The sequence below is a fragment of the Arachis ipaensis genome, chromosome B10, assembly GCF_000816755.2.
Source record: "Arachis ipaensis cultivar K30076 chromosome B10, Araip1.1, whole genome shotgun sequence".
NCBI lineage: Eukaryota > Viridiplantae > Streptophyta > Magnoliopsida > Fabales > Fabaceae > Arachis > Arachis ipaensis.
In genome coordinates, this window is record NC_029794.2 from 2320680 (window position 1) to 2328389 (window position 7710).

Consider the following 7710-nt stretch of genomic DNA (forward strand, 5'->3'; position numbering starts at 1 on the left):
TTAAGTTAACATTAATTTTTATACAATATCAAATATAAAATAATTATCTTAAAATAATTAATTGCATCTATAATAAAAAAATTATTTAACAAAAATAACAATAATAAGTTTACGCGACCTGATTTTTCAATATTTACACAAAGTAAAAATCACCATTAAAACTAAAAAGAAGAAATAAAAAATATCTACACTATTCAACACTTTAAAAAATCAATAATCAAATTATCTAGGATAATTATTCCACATTTAATTTACAAATTGCCTCTCTTATCATTTTTATTTATTAGTATTTTATTAATTAATTATTGATTAAATAAATTACTTGCATAACAACATCATGTTTTCTTTATTTTATTAAAGAAGAGGTTGTCATCGTGTTTAAAAAAATAATGTGAAAGGTCAATAAATTATAATTTAAATGACATAATTTTTCCTACTCATCTAAGAGGTTGCGGGTTTGAGTCTCTCTATCTTTGATTAAAAAAAATAACGTGAAAGAGGTCTAATTGAAAAAAAGAGATTATGTTGAATAATAATACAAATGAGTATTTATATTAAATACGAATACAAATGAATTTTTATGCCTCTTGTTAATTATGGTTGAATTCGTTCTTTTTTAGAATTTTTTTTTCTTTTATCATTTGTAGGGTTTTGAATTAAGAAAGAAACACAAAAAAAATACATCAACAAATAAAAAAGTAAAAAAATACACTACCAAAAAAAATTATAAAATACACCAACACAAAAAAAAAAAAAAAAACCACAAAAAAAAAATTAAAGGATCTTGAATATAAAGAACGGAAAAAGGAGCTTGAAATTAAAAAAAAAATAGTTGAATATAACAAAAAATTAAAACTCAAATTTTACACCATTTAATATTTAAATTTAAATCCAGGAGTAGGGACAAATTTCATAAAATTAACTAGTCGCGTGACTGTCCTTGAAGATACACCTTGCATTAGATCAACTAGTACATTGGTTGCTGGTGGGGTACTAAATAGTCGGGACACCATTCTTTTGGTTGCACGTTTTGGGACCTTGCATTGCTCGAGATTAGTCTCCATCTATAAAAAGTGTGAAGTAAGTGAAATTTAAACAAAAAATAAATTGGCATAGTGGTTAAATGTAAGGAATAATTTAAAATATACCATTATCTCTAGAGGGTCTTCATTTTGAGACATAATTGATTGGCTCATGTTAAGCTCAACCTTAGCCTGGCCTTCATGTTGAACTTCTTGGTGTTGAATTAGAGGTGAATTGTCATTAGATGCACCAACTTAAAATGGGACATCAGCAGGTGAAATAGCATGGGTAGAGTTCACAATTGTAGCAGCAGTAGTAGGAACAGCAGGGTTGGAATTACCACCTTTAGTAGCAGCAGCCGCAGCTGCTATAGCAACTGCCACTTCTTCATCCTTCTTCTTTGAACAGTTTCTTTTGGTGTGAGCTTTTTTCCCACAATAGTGACAAGAACCTTTTTTTATAAATCCTCTTCATCTTGGTCTTTTGCTTCTTGCTTCCATCAATGCCCTCATCAGCATTCTTTCTACGTTTTTTCTTGGGTGCTCCTGACATCTTTTTGAATTTCGGAGCTTGTGGTCTATTGTATGAAGACATTTTTCACATTGCTTAGCCAGTAATATGATTTAAATAGAAATATATGTGTCATTGTATACATCCATTGTCAACCACTTGTGCCAAAATTCATCAGGACATTTTTCGGCCCTAACAAATGCAGCATAAGCATGGACACAAGGCATCTTTGCACACAGAATTACAGTAGATACAACCAGCAATATATCAATATATTTGTATCAGAAAACTAAAAATATAGTATCATATAAGATGAATCTTGATAATGTAACAAAAAAGAATTCATTAACTACCACTTAATTGCCAAAAACCACATGAACATAGCCTCTCTCCCAAATCAAGTACCATATTGATTGGGTAGCCAATGATTTCAAACTTTTCATACTTTTCGTCTCCAGACCATACAGGGTTCCAACTCTTTGATTCCTTCCTTATCTGCTCCAACCTACTACACTGTATTAGGGGTAAAATTTCAATGTGGCTCCTAAGTTTCACCTTATTTCTAGCAATTGTCCTGATAGCATATATTCAAACTTCTTCCAATAGTGTGATGATGGGTTTGGCTCTGGCCTTCTTAATCCATGAGTTAAAAACCTCACAGGCATTGTTGCAAATATAGTCTATTTTGGGTACATTACTGAAAAAAGCTCTACTCCATGCATTTTTTGGCCACTTGCTCAAGTATGAGTGTATGACCATGCCTCTTCATTGAGCCTCTTAATTTTTCTCATTCCCTCAATCCACTCTTCTTGTGTTGTTGATCTTGCATATTTTCACAATAATCCTCTAAGTTCATTGTTCTTCCATTGCTCATTAAAATTTTTCCACAGATGTCACACACAAAATCTGTGATGGGCATTTGGAATGACTTTTCGAAGTGCTGGAATTAACCCCTGTACAAAGTTAAACAAAAAACCACAAAATGTAGTTACTGTCAAGCCTTAGAAAGGTTCTTGAACTAATTTAAATGAACTCAAAATGGTCCCCTATAACAAGCTAACACAACCATGATGATAAAATAAGAGTTAATAATAATTAGTAACAAGGCCAATCCACCACTAAATATGGTTAAACATAACATTATTAAATATAATTAAACATTACCTTTTATCAATATCTAATTCAATTAGTAAGACATAACATGATTAAAAATATTTTCCTTTACGAATATCTAAATATCTAATTCAATTAGTAAGACATATATCTAATTCAATTAGTAAGATATAACATGATTAAACATTACTTTTTGCATGTTAGAAATGAAGGACCACCCAGGTCGGTAATCACCAAGATCTTCAAATAGCAACTCCAATAACCATTTTCAATTCTCTTTGTTCTCTATACACACAATTGCATAGGCTATGACATAAATTTAGTTGTTCACGTCTTGTCCGATAGCTGATAAGATTTGTCCACCAAAACGTGTCTTTAAAAAAGCTCCATCCAGCCCTATAAAGGGTCTATACCCAGCCTTGAATCCTCTCTTGCATCCATCTAAACATATATACATCTTTTTGAAAATAGGATCTTCATCAGGGTTTGGTTGAGGGATAAGTCTAATTTTAACTTTAGACCCAGAATTGCTCTTAAGAAGGGTCAGATCGTAGTCTCTAATCATATTATATTGAGTAGCTACATCTTCGTATACTATGTGCCTTGCATCTTCTAAAGCCCTTGTAAGAGAAGACTTATTAAGATCCAAGTCACATTTGCTCTTGAAGTAGGCAAGAACTTCAGAGTGCTTTAGATTAGGAAACTTCCTTAACTTCTTCACCAGTTTATATGCTAACCATCTTCTGTTTGCCAACTTGTGTTTTGCACTTCATTGCACAGGTATGATCATCATTAAAGGTTTTTATCTGCCAGCAAACTCCCTTACTATCCTTTGGGCATAAACCACCCAATCACAATCTTTGGTCTTGCACAAGGCTCTACACCTGACATTATCATTCTTCTTATACCAAATTCTCCTACCTTCCTGGATACAATACTCCCGGACAGCCTCTCTAAATTTCTGCTTTGTGTTAAATTTCATACCAACTTCAAGCTGTAGCTCTCCAAATCTAGCATCTCCGTTAAACACAGGAAATACATTATCAGATTCCACCTCAGATAGCTCATCTTCAGAGGCTGGAGGTGTCTTCATTTTCTCTGAATGCCATGAATCTTCTCCATTCGAATCATCATGATACCCATCTTGAGCATCATACGCTACGACCACATCATGCATTGCATTAGATCCACCAAAAAAGTAATTATCATCCTCACTGGAATCAGACTCTCCCACCACTAAACCATTATACTCTAACAACATTTTTCTCTTCTCTTTACTCAAATGGCCCTGTGAAACATGTTTTGATTTGAATTCCTTTGTTTTAGCAGCTAAAATCTTCAATGAATCTTCATCAAGATCTTCACTTGAACTTTCTTCACTCCCAGGCTTATAAAGGCTGTCTTCCATGCTATCACAACTATCATGGCTGTTCGATAAGCAATCTATCTCTATATAAATTGCCTTTCCTTTAGCTGATGATCTTGTTGGAGGCCGCTTACTTACTTGCCTTGTCACAGGCCTTCTAACATATCCTCCATCCTTGTTCAAATTATTTTTTGCTCTACTATCCATGGATTCAGTTAATTTTTTGGGCTGATTTAATTTGTTAAGTTGGGTTGATTTTTTGGGTTCAGTTGATTTCTTGGGTTGTAACTTTGGGTTGAAATTAGGCTTGAATTTGAGCCTAACTTCAGTTGCTGTGTTTGGAGTTTCGGTTCGGGTATAGGTAAATATTGGAATAGGAATTAATTTTGGGTAAGAGGTGGGTGTTGAAATTGGGGCAGGGGTGGGTATTGGGGTGAGAGTTGATTTTGGAGTAGAAGTGGGTATTTGCGTGAGAGTTAGATTTGGGGCAGGGGTGGATATTTAGGGTGGGGGTGAGTATTTCAGTGGATGGTCGACTCATCTGAATACATCAATTCTTTTTCTTTAGCTGACTTAGATGGTTATTGTTCCTCAACATAATCTGGTTCAAAGACTCTATGCTCATAATACACATGAGCAATTCCGTTATTTCTCTCAGCATAGAAGCACATTTTTAGCATATAATTGTCATTAGTTAGGGTCTTCCAACCAGTTGTCAAGAGCATGTTGGGAACCAACCACCTACATTGCTTGACCTTATCAAAGCCAAAGAGTTTGTAGTAGTCTCTGGCCGAAAAAACATCCAATGTGTCTGTATCTAATCCAAGTAATTCTGTAATTTGTTCCCCGCAGTATGTCAAGTTTCTATCTTTATTTCTGACAAATAATCCTCTATGGTGGTATATAATTTTAATGAATTGATCTTCCATCTGCACACAGAAAATTTAAAAAATGATCAACAACAACAATTAGAACTAGTGTGCTTGATATATATAAGTTATTATGTCAGTGCAACTAATTAGAATTTTCAATTCATTTCACCACTATAATTTCAATAGAAAATATAACAAACCAACAAAATTCACCTCAATGTTTATTCAATGATTCAATTGAATTGAAGAAAGAGAGATGCAATACAGCAAAAGAATATAATTTGACTAGTCTTTACCATGTCTTGACAAGGTTAGACTTGCTAAAACATAAACTACATTATTGTTATGAGACAACAACAGACCAAAAAAAGTTCATTTAGAAAATTAGATCAACTACTCCATATACGATCAATAATTAAATCTTCTAGATCAATTACTCCATGTTACAAGATGCAACAAGCAGTTGACTTAATCAACTTGGCTACAATAGAGATTAAGACTTTGATGAAACTACACCTCTCTTTTAAATAAAATAGAGGAAGAATCAAATATAACATATTGCATATGACAATCTGATTCCATTCTTTTATTTCTTAATCCATTGATTATCAGACAAACACACCAATGTCGAAACTCTAATCCAAAAAAATCTCCTAAAATACTTAAAATCAAATTAATGGTCCAGAAATAAAAAATGATCGAACATCTAACTAATAAGCTAAGAAATTAAATGGTAGTCACTGAAAACATAAACCTTAATAAAGAATAAACACAAAAATTAACATATACTAACATGCAAAGCAAAATACATTTAGCTAGAATGCATAAAAAAAAAACAGAAGAGGAACCAAAAGTGAAGCAAAAAACAAAGCATCATCATGGGTATAGAAGTTTTTTTCTTCACTATTTTCCTTACCTCAAACTTAGTCAACGTAGGTGAAGAGGAGACGGCCGGTGCAATGCGAAGTGGTTGAAGAGAGGAGAATCGCGACTTCTCTGATAAGTCAGACTCGCAACAGCGCAGAGAAGAGAAAGAAGAAGAACAATCCTATTATGGGAGAATATCGTGTAGTGCTTGGTTAACTATCACGTTGCCATCTCAAAACATAATACGACGTCGTTTTGGGCTGTTTGAACGTCAAACTAAAACGACGTCATTTTAGTGGAGTCCAGCATGGCAGTCTTTTGTACACGTCATCTCTCCGGTAATGACTCTATGACGGAAACCACCGCAAAGACCAACGTGATTAAAATTTGAAAAGTTTAGGGACTAAATTGAGACAATTGAAATTTTAAGGACAAAATTGAGGCTCTTGAATATAATTTTAGGGACCAAATTGAATATTTTCTCATTTATTTTCACTTAAGATTTAATAAAGCATATAATGTTAAGTTTATGTTCATAATATATATATGCTGAAACTGTTTTCAGTGTTCTATTCTGTTTCTACTTCTAATACTTTGTGATACTATTTTACGAATTATGATTCTACACTAGTCTTTAGACTCAGATAAAAACTACGAGTTCACTATCTTGGTCTCATCATTTTAGAGAGACACAAAATACATGTTTTTAATGGTTCTTGTGTATGACTGTCTTTCATAATTTTTCTTGTCTCAGTAAACAAACACCATACATGTACTCCCGTGTAATTTTGCGTCTATGTTTTGATAGACATATATACTAAAAACAAATGCTGCAAATTTTAAAGATTGGTCTGTATCCAAAATATTTTTCTAATAATCTTTATCTTTTTATTCTTTTTGCTGACGTAAATGTATATAGTTAGTTATGACATCAATATTCATTTTTTCGAAAATAATTATATTTTCACTATCTAAATAACTTTTTGAATTCAAATCTTATCTGAGAATATTTAAATTGAGAAGTTTAAATTTTTATCCAATTAACTCAAATAAAGCGGTTTAAACACTTTTAAATTCAATTTAAATTAAATAATTGACTAAATAATTTTACAGATATTACACTAAGCGGTTTAAACACTTTTTAAAAAGATTGAAAGTGCTTCTTGTGTTTTCAACGAGTTTGTCAAACACATCTTTTGCTTTTAATTTTATAAATACACTTTTACTTTATTTATATTCTTATTAGCCCCACTTATTAATGATAGTAATTATAATATCATATTCTTAATTATTAGGCATTTTTATAATCATTACTTAATATTCTTTTTTATAATTTAAATTTTATATTTAAGAATATAATAAATACTAATAATAATTAAAAACTGTAATAATAATATTCATTAAATGACTTTAATTGTAATTGATTTTTAATTCTTTTATTTTATTTATTATCATTTCAAAAGTTAACAAAGCGCAAAGGCCTTGTTTAATAGGTTTATCATTGTTAGAAAAATCATGAAGGCTATATACTCCCTCAAACGCCAAAAATCATAACTCTGATTTAATTACAAGTACAATTGGATTAGGTTAAGGAAATTTACCAGAAGTCGCCTTTGTCATTGCAAATAATATGACATTTGAATTTGACCTTAAAACGTACCTGTGTCAAAAGGAGTTGAAGAATAATTTGAACAACAGACTCACCGATGAGATTGTTGCCAGTCGACCAATTTTCGAGAATATAGAAAATCACACTAGCTTTAATGAGGTATGGTAATAAATTGATTTTTTTTTTTGTGTTTTATGTGCATTTATAATTATACAGTACTAACTAAATTCATACATATAACATTCATAAGTTCATATACATAACATCCATAATTATATACAACTAATATCTAAAAATTAAATTCATATTTATTAGATATTACATCCATACACATGTCATTTTTTTTAGTT